Genomic DNA, 14,777 nt, shown 5'->3' with positions numbered 1-14,777 from the left:
CTGGGGTCTAAACCGGTTTTGTCAGAGAAAACTGAATTTTGGAAATCATCCCGTTGTTCCCAGCATCCCTGTTTAATTTGAATTATGAGGTTGTTAAAGGTGCTCTGGTATGGAACCTGTATTTATCTGGCCATACTTAGCATAACCAAAACAGAGCTGCAAAACAGACCAACCCCAAACCCCCAAAACTCTTACATACCAGTTTTGGCTTATTGTTTTAGACACCAAAATTGAAATACACCTGGCTCATGAGCTGAAGTCCTACTAGTCCTAGTCAAAGCTGGTGGGTGTGGTTAAAACACAATGGCCACTTCAGTGGATGTTCTGTAATTGAAAAAATTAAACGTCTAATATTTATGACTCAGTATCCTGTAGTGATTCTACAGTGATATAACAGTTTACGAGACACTCCCGCAAGGTTGTGAGGATGGTAGCTGTTTGAGCGTGCGTGTGGTGTTTCAGTCAGGTCGGATCGTGTAGTGTGGGGCCTTCGATGACTTACAACATCAAAAACAGAAATATTGGTGAAAAATGTCATTATGTAATAATTGGCAGTTCAAAATATTAAAATTCTATATAATTTGCTGTATCAATAAAAGTATATATTTGCAAATTCATACTCATCCCTGCTACCTTAAAGGTGAGCTGTAAGCAGTGTCTAGCTGTTTGTATTGGCAGTGTTGACAAAAACGCAGATGTTAAAGGGGTCTATGTGGGCTGGGACTGAGCAAACTGTGCTAGTGTGGGAGAACTTCTCTGGCAGAGTTCTGAATGCATCCTTTCTGGCAGGGGGGTCATATATGTCAGACCTTTCAGTGTAAAAATTCTGATCTCTTTGTGTGTGTGTGTAATGTATGAGATGAATAATTTATCTGAGTAGGGGAGCTGATCATAGGTCAGCATTCTTTTGCACAGATGCTTGGCACATAAGGGCCCAAATCTCAGATGAAGAACCTACTGTGCGAGCGGGAAGAAAACCAGAACATCGGAGCTCCTGAGGCTGTAAACTCCCACTACAGTGAGTGTTTGTGGAATTTGTGTTCAGTGCATTCATGTTTATTGTGGCTTGTTTACTCATGTCTACCTCAAATGCTGGGTTTCTGTTTGCTTGAGGTTTGTCTGTTTGCTTGAGCCCCAGTGGTTTGAAATCAGGGGCATGTGGGTGTGTTTGTATGATAGATTTCTTTTGTTTGTTTTTTAAAAATATAAAATTTGGAGATGACTCACATTGTCCACGGAAGGCCTTGAACCCATGCCCTGCCAGGTCAAATATTTTACAGGGCTTCTAGATATGGCATACGTCCACTTCAAAGAACCTTGAAGGCTTCTGAAAGGGATGCTGAACCCCAACTAGACTGGTCGGAAGTCCCTGTAAAGAGCCACTGGAAAATGGAAGAATAGGACTGTCTGAAGCGGATAAACATGAACTTACTTGCACCAGCCTGCATAATGCCAGCCGTAGGCTTAAGAGGTATAAAGCCCCCAGCATTGAGCAGTGGAATGATGATGGTACAACATCCAATTATTTTGGGATGGGTTGGGAAGTTGGGGATGAGGTGGAGTGGTGATCATTCAACATTCTGACCTCACGAGTGACGAATTCTCACAGCAATGCTCAATAATCTAGTAGAAAGCCTTCCCTGAACAGTAGAGGCAGTCACTCCAACAAATGCAGGACAAACTATTCTTTAATACCCTTGATTTCAGAAGAAACAATGAGTAGGTGTCCCAATACTATTGCCCATGTAGTGTATTTCTTGTAGTTTGGTTTAAGTGGAGGCTTTCCGAATTAGATGTTTGGCCTCCAGTTTGTGGTGTAGTCAGTAATTTGTTTGATATGATAATATTGACAGGGTTATTATTTCCTGCCATTGAGCTCCTGATTACTGAGAGCAGTCTTGGATTAGACGTTCTGTGATTGGTTTAGCTGCTGGGCCAGTGTATATTTAAACTGTTAGCACACTAGATTGGCTGTGGGTGCGCTGTGCATCTGCGTTACACAATGGGTCGAAGTGAGAATGAAAGATGTGAGACCTGAGGCTGGCTTAGTTTGTGTGGGATTCTTGGGCAGTATTTATAAGGTTGTAAACTATGTAATGTGGGGTGGTGATGACTGGGGATTGGCCTGGGGGGGGATTTTTGTTGGTCTGGATTACATCTATGATCAATAATTGGTTGTTTGCCTCACCGCATTGGTCAGATCCTTCTTAGAGTAAATGTCAAACCACATATGTCCTACTATGGTTTTTGTGGTCAGCAGCCAATCGACACTGAGCGAAACTGTATCTTTTAACTGGTTATATCACTTTTCTGGATTTTCTTATCTGGACTGGGAGTCAAACCTCCTGGATCTCCTGGAAGCTGTAGTGTTGCCTGTGTGAAACTTTTGTGAAACCGTTTTGGAATAAATCTGACCATTCAGAGTCATGATTTCAATATTATATTGGTTATTGATATTAGAATGCCCCCCCTCTATCCAGTCTGAGTCTCTTAATGCTGAGTATCAGCATAATTAATGCAGTGACACAGTTTAGATAAGATGAGCTGCTGAATAATACTAAAGTAAATTTTCCCTTTCATTTTTAGTAGCAGTCTCTATAATGAGACATTTTCTGGACTGACTGACTTTAGTTTAGTAGAGACTTTTCTTAAAATGGCTTGATCTTATAATCCAGTAATGAATAATAATTAATCAATAATTCACTTTCCTACCTGACCAATCAGCTCCCAGTTCCTTTAAAACACTGCAGTCAAGTCACGTCCTGTGTGTGTTTGTAGTGGTACACACGCTGGACTGATATCTGTTGTTGTTTGTGAACTACTGATGTGAAATAGCTGGTTTATAGTGGGTGAATATGCTGTGTGTGATGTGGGTTTCTAGAGCATGTGTGTATTAGAATTAGCGTTTCGAATTGGCTCTTCAGTGCTGGATTAAAAACAGAGAAAGGCGAGCGGTTCTCCCGCTGGTAAAACAGAGCGTTTTAGTGATATTTTCAGATATTATGGTCTGTTTTCATGTTCCACTGTAAAGCAGCTCCACACTGCAGGCTCTCAACTCTTTTATTTACCTTCTGAGAATGCCCTTACCACTCGCGGCTGGAAAATAATGTCCAGTAATGGTGCCTTGAGGACACCAGATGGCGCTCTGAACATTGCGGTGAGCAAACAAAGACTCAGAACTGAATTACGATTAAAATAGCCAAGACCTGGTCCATTAAAAAAATGTCTGGATCGACCCCAATGCACTGGATCAGATTGGGACATCCCTAATTTATATACTAAGTCCGTAGTATTGCAGATTTCAGTATTTGAGTATTGAAACCCACCCCCGAATATTTTCACTGCTTTTGACCTCTGTGCTGATTACACAAGCAGCAATAAATCTGCCTCACCTGCAGAAGGACCTCAGAGAAGACTTCAGCTCCTCCCCAAAGACATCACCTCTCACTTTAACCTTCTCTCTCTCTCTCTCTCTCTCTCTCTCTCTCTCTCTCTCTCTCTCTCTCTCTTTCTTTCTTTCTTTTTTTCCCTTCTCTCAATGTTTGTGAAAAGACTGATGGAGAACACTGTTGAGAACTAGAGAGAGTGAGAAGTAAGGAATGACGGCTGTGTGAAAGGAGAGGTGAAGAATGATGGAGCGAAAGAGTAGTGTGTGTGTGTGTGTGTGTGTGTTGTGGAAGGTTACAGAATGATAGAATTTTCAGGGAATGAAAACACTGTTAAAAGGCGTTTCTTTGTGTGTGTGTGTGTGGTTGGGGGTGGATGAAAGTTCTGGAAAGTGTTTTCTTCTTCCAGGTTAAGGAGGTGCGTTAATTGCATGACTTATCTGTGTGGTGCTCTCTCATAGACCTGAATACATTTGTCATTCTCCCCTGAGGTGCAGAAAGAGGGCAAGTGTGTGTGTGTGTGTGTTTGTGTGTTTGTGTGTTTGTGTGTGTGTGTGTGTGTGTGTGTGTGTGCATGTGTTGGAGCCACAGAAAAAACAGTGTGAGGCAAAGAGTTTGTAAAGTACTTTTTACAAAATACTGTAAATATATATACACTGTATGGACATATGTTTGTGGACACCCCTTATAATGAATGCAACGACCTACTTTAAGTTGCACCCATTGCTGACACGGATGTGCAAATGCACAGACACGCAGCTTGTCTAGTACCTGTAAAAAAAGTACTGCTAATAGAATAGGTAGCAGATAAACATGAACCTATTGGCACCTAATGCCAGGCGGGGGCTAGAGGTGTATAAAGCTCTCCGGCATTGAGGTCTGGGCGCTGTGTTGGTGCTACATCCAATACTTTCTGACCACACTGCAATCAAATCCTTACAGCAATGGTTCTAAATCTAATAGGAGACAACAAACAAGCAAGTGTCCCAATACATCTGTCCATATAGTGTTTATTAAAACATATAAGACTTCTGAATGAGTCTGTGCCCTTACATCATGTAAAGCAGCTGTGTGTGGTGTGGAGGGCAGTAGGAGTAACAGGCTGGTGTATTGTTTGGGTAATTAGTATAGGAAGCAGCTGCTGAAAGCTGCGTTCATTCATCTCACCTCTCTCCTCTGCTCTCTCAGATGTGTCCTGCTGTGTGCTACGCTCTCTCCAGGTGTTACTGTAATGGATGAGTCCATTAGATGACCTTGCTGTGGGAGGTCATTGCTCAGTGCTGACCTGTGGAAGAAGTGTGGTCTTGTCAACACACAGCTTTAACTAAAGGCCTCAGCCTCCGCCCTGCTGAAATGTCTTTAGCACTCCTTATTATTATTATTCTCTCTAATGCCGTCCTCATCCAGCTCTTCCTCTGCTTCATGTTTTTCTTCTAATTCCTCTCCACTGGATGCTGTAATGCCTGAGCAAATTTTAGCCACTTCTACAGAATTGACATTTCCTGTCAGCATTGGAGTGTTGAAGTTGAGCTCTAGGGTGAGGCTCTGTTGAAATTGTGTGTGTGTGTGTGTGTGTGTGTGTGTGTGTGTGTGTGTGTGTGTGTGTGTGTGTGTGTGGTGAAGAATAACAAACCCAGAAATGTTATCGTCCACTGGTTAATAGCCAGAACCCACAGTCGATGAGGGAAAGCTATCCATGTGTGTGTGTGAGAGACTGTGTTCTCACTGCAGACGGGGGCACAATAAGGAAAATAAGGCTGATGGAGAGTATGAGTGTTTCAGATGTATTTAGGCTTATCGTACTGAAATATATGGTCACTGTCACACAAAAGGTGGAGAAGTATTGCCAGTAAAATAAGGGGTTATAAAGGGGTATAAAGCCCCCCAGCATTGAGGGAGCAGTGAAACTGTGTACTGATGGTGCTCCATCTAGTACTATTTGGATGTGGTGGTGGTGTGATCATCCAACATCCTGACCTCACTAATGCTCTTGTTGCTGAATGCAATCAAATCCTCACAGCAATGCTCCTCTAAAATCTAGTAAAAAGCTGCTTCCTGGACAGTAGAGACAGTTACTTCAACGAAAGCAGGATAGTCTCTCTTCATTTTCAGAAGAAACATTGAATGAGCAGGTGTCCCAATACTTTAGTCCATATAGTACTTATAGTACACAACAGAAAGGCTTAGTTTGTATACCAGGCTAACTTCTAAACCACACATCACTAAATGCATTACTAAGGCTGCCACACACAGGCTAAGGTAGCTGAGGTAAAAACGGATAATCGGCACTGTCTTTATGAATGTCAGTTTTGTAGACATTTACACTCTATGGACAAAAGTATTGGGACACCTGCGCATTCATTGTTTATTCTCAAATCAGAAGAGTATTAAAAAAGAGCTTATTCTTTTTTTTTTTGGAGTAACTGTCTCTACTGTCCAGAGAAGGCTTTCTACTAGATTTTGGAGCATTGCTGTGAGGATTTGATTGATGGATGGCACCCCCATCATTCCAGAGAACATAGTTTCACTGCTCCACAACTCAATGTTGGGAGGCTTTATACCCCTCTAGCCCACCCCTGCCATTAGGCAGCATAGTGCCAATAGGTTCATGTTTATCTGCTCTAAAGAGTCCTATTCTCTGGCAAGTCTTCTCTAGAGAAACTAGGTCCTGTACTAGAACTCTACCTTGTCACTCAACAGAATTCTTTAACACACGAATAAATGAGCAGGTGTCCCAATACTTATGTCCACACAGTGTAGCTTCAAAGCATGCTGGATGAGTACTAGTGAGATCCGGTACTGATGCTGGATGATCAGTTCTGGATCCAGTTCATCCCAAAGATGTTTGACGGAGCTCCACCACTCAGAGGACACAGTTCTACTGCTCTTAGACCCCACCCCACCCCCCCCCAACACACACACACAACCACACAAAAAAACCCTCACTCCTGAGTGTCCTACTTTAATGTCCTAATGAAGTCATTAGAGCCATCCAAACACGCATAAGCAACGCGGGCAGGGACGAAAATAAACCTCAGTTTTAATTATCTTCACTCTGTGTATGGGAGTGTGGGTGTGTCCCTCAGGAGCAGTGCTCTTGTAATTCTGAGCATGTTGGTGATTATTGTTCTTCTTGTGAACATGGCTTGTTTTGACAGCATAATTTTAGGCTTCAGCTTCATCCGTACTTTGGGAACTTGTCTATGAAGAAAAGGTCAGATGAGGGAACGTGTAAAGGCGTAGCCTTTCTGTCCTGTATTTCTCTTATGCAGAAGTCAGTGCTTGTGTTGGATCAGATGTATTTGGCTCAGCATGACAGAAATTGTCTTAATATTTTGCTGTTGAAGGGGAGGCCGTGCACACACACACTGTGTGTGTTTGTCTCTGTGTCTGAAGGAAGGGTCATGTTGAGAGGCTTTACATACAAAAATGTTTGAAGAATAAGAGTATGAAACCATACTGAGATGGTTGCAGATCTACCAGACTGCAGTGTTACTTCTTGGCAGTGCTACAGCATGTGAGGGTTAGCTGAAGATCTCTGCAGGCACATGGAGCAGACAATAGAAGCAAAGACTGAACGCAGACTTTTGGGCAACAGAATCATAATAGCTAAAGCAAGAACACTGTGAGTTATACTAGGTTGAATGCCAATTAGAAGTAGATGTGAGCTATAAAAGAGATCAAACGCAGCACTTGGAATATGTGGGTTTTCAAAGCAAAACGAGGCAACCAGAGTTCCAAAGAGACCAATTAGTTAGCGCCTGAACTGGAGATGCATCCATCACAGAGACTGCAGAAATAATGCGTCAAGGGGAAACATGACCATGTACGTACAAAACATGGGCAAACTACACTCTTCAAAATCTCATCATGGAGGCCTACACTGTGCCAAACTGTTTTGCTGAATGTGAAGAACCTTCTGAAAGTTCACCAAACCTCTGAATAATTTAAAGGTCGTTTTATAGAGCAGGGTAACAGCCAAAATGGTTCAACCTCCTCCACCCTTAATAGAACTGAATGCTCTTCTTCACTCTCTACACACAGTTCTCACAGCACTTGTATGACAGTATTTTATAAAGTACTGAAGGATGCCCCTTCCAGGAAGAGCCTGCTGAAAGTTTAGTCGTGGTAAAATGTGGTCTGCGCTGTTTGCTGTTATGTGTGGTTAGAGCTGTGTTCGCTCTGCTGTGTGTGGTGAACACAGCACACAGAGTAAAGTACAACACTGGCGCTTAAGGGTTTCTGCAGCCGTGCTCGAGCTATAGAGGTTGGACAAGGAACTGCAGTGATTATGGGATCGGGATTATGATGTGATCAACTCTCAGGATCGGCTAAGTTGGAGACAGTTTATTGTAAATATTGAAATTTAGCCGATACATTTCACATGACAGTTGCTAAGTACCTCTGTGACCCAATCTAGAGGTCTGCAAGGGAAAAGAAATTTAATCCTGCTACTATTTGTCTTGCTTTCACCAAAAATTGGTAGCATTTGTCCTGCTCCTGCCTGCAATGTAGACAGCCCTGTCCCACCCGCAGTCCATGATACCATAGAAGATGCAGCATAATTTAACAAGTAATTATTAATAAAGCAGTGTATTTAACAAATACATAGCCTATAAGTAAAAGTTATGTAGCACAGTAACAGTCAGGCTTTCTGTGATTGGTTGCTTTGCAAATCTTACTTTATTACTTTCTTATTGATTATTTCCCCCTATTTTGACCTTTTCATGGTAATTATTATCATGTTACATGGACTATTTATTCATTTACAGGATGTTTTGACTTGTATAACTTATATGTTGACCCACTCTCTCACTCCATGAATTGATTAATCACCCTCTCTTGCACATGACATTGAGATTTAGCCCTTCGAGATCTTCGCAAAGCTGGAGTTCATTGTAGGCCCTCTGGAAACCACTTCTATCCAAGCTATATCCCACGTTCCAAGATGGTAATGTCCCTATAGACTCTAAACTGCTAAACAATTTCAGAAGTGGGTTCATGAACTCCAGCATGAAGTCAAATGCTTTCCGCAGCCTTCCAATCACCAGATGTAAACATGACTACAGCTTTATGGAACGTTTTGAAGCCAGCTGACAGCCAGGAAGATTCCACCTCCTCCTCCCTCAAGGAACTGAAGGACTTTATTCTTGAGGGTAATCCAGCTACGCACAGTTCAGCACTTGTATCTGAGCATTTTAAGAGTGCTGAAGCTGTTTAGCAATCAAAGGGTCGTCCTTCTCCTTGTCCAGCCCATTTGCCAGGAGATACACCCACAAACACCAAGTGCTCCTTCCTCTCCAATTGCTTATTGGTCCACTGCCCACAGTTTAAATATTTTACACTCAATTTTCAGTTTATCCTTATGATACACTTCTTATAAGCTCTTTCGTTCCCAAACACCCTCAGACTGCATTTTAAATAAACACATCTAAACGCGCTCAGCACTGCTGTAATATTTTCCACATGCTCCTGAGCTGTGTTAAAAATTACAGATTAATGGACTGTTGGCCGATCTCACAGGCACAGATTGAACCTAGATGTAGGATCAGTATTAAAGTTAACGTTTTATTGGTCAAATTAAACATCAATTAATTGTTTGTGTTATTTATTTAACCTCACATAAGATATATTAACATGAACCAATGTAGTTTATAGCACTAACCAAAGGAACTTAACTGTAAAGCTTGGAAGTCTTGGACAATATTCCTCATGTTTCCAAACATGGGATTGCAGTCTGGCTTCATCATGCTCAAATAATTTGCTGTCTATTATCACATTATGCCTTTTATACAAAATGTTGCCTTAAGTGATCCAAGCTGGAGTAGAAAAGTAGAGGAAAACGTGCTGCTAATGAATAATAGGAAAAGTGAGCTAAACAGGCCTCATCTAAAGGCACCACTGAAGTTGAATACATTACAATGAGATCACTGAATAATTTCTGTACACATCAGCAGTGCCTGCATCTGGTGCCAAGTGCTAGCTGTCAGTAGAAAGAATTGCAAGAGCAGTGTGGTGTTAGTCATGAGTTCTGGAAGAAGAAAAGCTTAAACCATCCTAAACACCAGAGAATGAAACCTACATGGGATTAGCTTCAGTAGCTTGAATTTAGAATTTTAGGTTAGAACAGTGCCCTCAACACTAGGAGGGTGAACACTAGCACATGTCTTTTCCTCCTCTTTTCAGGCTGCTGATGATGCAGCATCATGGCTTCCCGGCATCAAAAACATCGGCATCACACTAGAAGTGATGTGGGGAGGAAGTGCCATCAACCCACCCCTGAGAGAGCAAGGCCAACTCTGCTCTGTCTGACTCCGGCTGCTGATGGCAAGCAGCATGACCCGGGATTTGAACCAGCGGTTCTTGGATCATAGTGTCAGTGCCTTGAAGCCAAACATTTGATTTGATCTTCATTAAAAAAATCTCTCAATATTGAAAGATGTAAGAAATAAATGTCATGTTCATGCGCCAGGTCGCAATTTGTTTAGCGCATTTACCTATGATTATAAAATGAAAATATTTTAAATATATATATATATATATATATATATATATATAGAGAGAGAGAGAGAGAGAGAGATATGTCTATAAATAGATGTCTGTTTCAGATATTTATAACAGTATGTGCTATAAAGTAAAGCAATAAGGAATTATACCATGACAAAAAAAAATGTGTTTTAGCTTCACCAAAGATTCTTGCCATTCTCTCAAGCAGCTGCGATGTGTTTCCTGCAAGTTTAAAGAGGTTCCACCCTCTGTGACCAAGATACATTATAAGGCTTTTTAAACCTTGCATCAATCAGATCACAGGCAGGCATAAAGTCCCAAATTGTTATGGCTAGTCGACTGGGTTGGAGACTGGTGGGGTGATTCTGGTCAGCAGTGGTGAATACCTGAAGGGTCTGAGGAGGGTCAAACCACCAACCAATTGGTTGGGTGTTGGGCGCCCAAGGCTCATTGATGTGCGAGGGTAATGAAGGCCATTTTTCATCTGGGCTATCCAAACTGACAGTAGGGGAACTGTGACACAGGCCACAGAAATGTTTAATCGTGGTTGTAGGAGAATGAACCATCCATCCACATGCATCCATTGCTGTGAAATATATGTTTAATGGCACAGCTTGTAAAATCTCCAAAGAAAAACATTGCCAATAGAATGGGGTACTCTGGAGAAGCTCCATGAGTCTAAGGCCACCATGCCTAATGTGACGCATAGGCTAGAGCAGGCAGAGTGATGTTTGAAGCCCTTTTCAGAAGTGTAGAGGCTGTTACTGCAGCAAAAAGGGACAATCTGTCTAGAAATACGCTCACATTTATTGGATGTGAATGTGTATGATGGCTTGTAAAGGGTAATTCTGCTTATTATGCTGTTAGAATAAGCTTGAACTTGCAACATGCTCTGCTCTCCCCCGAAGTGAATGGAGCGATGCCAGTTTGGTGGGGCAACATGGAGGCTGGTGTACACACTACAGGCCCTATCACACGCTGCCTGACAGCTGGGTGATTAAGAGAAGAGGAAAGGTTTACTTCAGAATTTGGTAAATGGTTGTTTAAAGATTTTTTAATGGTCCAGCAGTAGCAGAAGTGATTATTATTGTAGGGGGAGTGTAAATAACTGTCCTGGAATGTTTAAACATGGTTCAGGGCATAGAGGAGGCACACACACACATACACACACATGGCTGCTGCAAGAGCTGATGTTCAGAGGTGTTATGTATTTTTGCAGATGATGTGTGTGTGTGTGTGTGTGTGTGTGTGTGTGTGTGTGTGCAGATGGTGGCCACAAATCAGTTGGTTTATACTGAACAGAGTATTTTAGTGTATAATAGTGTCATAATGTAACTGACCTATCCCTGGATTGCATTATTTTGGATCTATGGCGATCTATGGCTGGACAGCCTTTTTAGCTGTGATTCCCAGCTCCCAGAAGTCTGACCTAGGCACCTTTGTGCTCTAGATGGTCTTGTGTTTTGTGATTGCGCTATTCCATATAAAACAACAGCAGTGGCTCAACTATTGGTTGTTCACAATGTCCATGTCACCATAAAAACCTGTGAAAATATTAAACACAGCTGATTTTATCGGCACGTCAAGACTAAGATGAACACTGCGTTAAAACGGCTTTCCTGAGCACATTACACCAAACGATGGAGATGCTGGAAGGAGCGTGCTGCAATGCTAGTAAGACTGACATGATTTTATTTCGACATTGGAAATTTGTCTGCAACAGTGAAATTGCATGAAAAGTCGTTTGGTGTGAAGCCTTAATTTTTGCAGGGTGGCAGATGATGTTGCTTTTTCAAGATTGGCAGCATTTTAAACTTGACCGTTAGCAACATTTGAAACAGAAAAATAATTGCTATAGAAAAGTACATTTTTGGAGCATTTGAAAATATTCCTCACAAAAAAAAGTTTGGTTTGGGAACTAGACACACATCATTATAGAAATTAGTTTAGCTCAGTTGCATTTGAAACTTTGAAAAAGTTCATTTTGGAAGCATCTGAAATTAAAATTGTCCTCATGGTCTGGTTTGGCAACATATGTCACCTGACACATCATTATAGAAATCAGTTTAGTTCAGTTGCATTTGAAACAAGAATTATTGTTTTAAAAAGTTACATTTGGTAGCATTTGAAATTAAAATTATCTCTGTAGAAAAAAAAGTTAATTTTGCTAGAATTTGAAACTAACTATCAACATATAAAAAGCTCAGTTTGGCAGTATTTTAAACTGGAAACTTATATCATTGGAAAAAGCTCCATTTGATAGTGTTTGAACCTAAAATGATCATTACAGAAAAACATTGGGTAGAATTTTAAACTAGAAGATGATTGGAATAGGAAAACTGTTCAGTTTAGCAGCTTTTTAATATATAATATATTATTGTACAATATAGAAATAAGTTCAATTTGACAGCATTTAAAATGAAAATAATTGTTATAGAAAAAAGTTCTAGAAAATTACTGTTGTGGAAAAAAGCCTGACAGCTGTATAAATTGACTGTATATTTATTAAACAGCTGTCAGAAGAAATGATGAATTTAACATGTGTATTTTATTCTTTGGATTTCAGTCTATCTATGTCTATCCATATATACATACTCTCTCTTGTGTGTCTCTCGCCCTCTCTATGTCTCTGTCTCCCATCTCCTAGGAGAATAGGGCACAGTTGACTGAAGTGAATGGAATGTTAATGGGATGAATGAACAGTGCTCTCATGGTGCTGCATCCTTTTTAAAGCTGGTAAATGTACAGATCCATTCAGCTCAGTGCTCTGAAGTGAACCACTTTTTCCCCTCAGTTCATTTGCAATGCCTTTAGAAAACGCTGTAGTCATTGTAGGTCCGCCGTGTTTGATATTCTAGCCTAAGAGTTTAGTCTTCTTTCAGATGTGTGATTTCTTCTTTTGACAGGACTTTGGAAAACATTCTGCTCACTAAAGTGATCGCTACTGCGGAAGCACTGGACAGCAACTGACTGTTGCTCAGAGGTCCCTAAATGTGTGCTCCATATCTCCAGTCTACATTTATGCTCGTCTGGGGTGACCTTAAGCCCAGCAGGTAAAGGGAAATGTTAGTGATGACTTAGTAGTCCCAGAGCATCTCTGCAGAGACGTGGGGACTGGGAGAGTGGACATGGAGTCTGCAGGTCTCAAGGACATTTTGGTGCACTCTTAAAGATATTCATTCTACAGGGTTTGCTGAGCGAGGCTACAGACGAACCACTTTTGGGTCCATAAAGTAGCATGTTTGTAACAGAGATGCGTGAGTATGAAGAACTCGGTATTTGTCTGAGCTCCTCTCTCTCTCTCTCTCTCTCTCTCTCTCTCTCTCTCTCTCTCTCTCTCTCTCTCTCTCTCTCACTCTCTCACTCTCTCTCTCTCTTTCTCTCTCTCTCTCTCTCTCTCTCCCCTCACAGGAAAAGTAGTACTAGGACACACACATAGATCCCACAACTTCTGCATACTGATCATGACTGGCCTCAAAACACAGACACAGTCTGCTTACCTCCACGGAGCTGTGATTGACAAAGACAGAGTCAGGTCACACCTCCATTCAGGCTGTTTGGAATCAGGCTGTGTGTTTCTGCACAAAACGTATATTACTTGTTTCTCTCTCTCTCTCTCTCTCTCTCTCTCTCTTTCTCTTTCACACACACACACACAGATTCAGCTTGGTTGATCTTTTAAGAGCGAGAACTGTGGTACCGTCTGCATTGTCTCCATCTTCTCCTCTCACCTGCTGTTTCTTTCTTTCCTCTCATTCTCCATCCTCTCACTCAAGTGCACCCATCTTTCATTCCATCATTCAAAACCGCTCACACACTGCGTGGTCTCAGGATCACACACATGCATAGGCCAGTGGAGGCCCCACAACAAGACGGAGGCCCCAAACACACACACGCACACAGTGTCTGCATACCTCTGTGGAGTTCTGATTGTCAAAGACACGCTCCACGGGTCACATCTCCATTCAGGCTGTTTGGTGACAGGCTCACTGTTTGTGGAATTCCTTTATATGTGTGTGTGTGTGTGTGTGTGTGTGTGTGTGTGTGTGTGTGTGTGTGGCGGGGGGGTTCTGTGTGTTACCTGTTATGAGCAGTACAGGACTAAGGAAAGTTCCTGGTGGCCTTCCAAAACAAAAACCCATCCAGATGTAGAGAAGAGGAGAAGATGATGGTATATCAGTGATTTGTGCTCACTCTACATTCATTCACCACCTTCATCCTTTAATGAACTAATTGTTTGTTGAACAAAATGAACTTTGTTCTGATTGGTTGCTCTGTATTGTGCCTCATTTAAAAAGCAGTCGTAAGTTATGAAAGTAGGCAGCAAACTGGATAGTCTGTGGGTTTAAACCTATGTTATTCAATGGAGCTGTGATGGAAAGTTGTGAACCCCGTCAACAGGGTTTAGACAATTAGACACATTAGCTAGTAGTGGTGGTGTAGTGTAGAGGATAACAACACTGTCCTCCCCAGAATAGGTTCAGTTTTCTGGGTGGAAAACACAACACACACCACCAATAATAGTCCTTGTCCGTGACTCTAAACACTACATCCTCCAACCTGTGTTGCATAAAAGGAAGTGACTCTAGAAAAGAGCATCAAATGCTATTAATGCAAATGAGCTGGTTTTAAATAATACAAACAGTTATCACCAAAATGTAGATTTTGTCCACATCTCTTTTTCAACATTGCTTAAAAAGCAAAAAGTATTTAGTATTGCCATGCATTTTATGTTTCTTTTTTCATATTCTAGGTGTTTATTTGTGTGTATATGTATTTTATTTTATACAATTTTTATATTTTTTTGGTTCTATTTTGGAGCTGTCCCTCTTTCTGAGGCAGTGGGTTTCTGTTTAAAACATGTCATCATGTTTATGGACCATG

Source organism: Salminus brasiliensis, chromosome 6, assembly GCF_030463535.1.
Source record: "Salminus brasiliensis chromosome 6, fSalBra1.hap2, whole genome shotgun sequence".
NCBI lineage: Eukaryota > Metazoa > Chordata > Actinopteri > Characiformes > Bryconidae > Salminus > Salminus brasiliensis.
Note: the sequence above shows the minus strand (reverse complement) of the source record.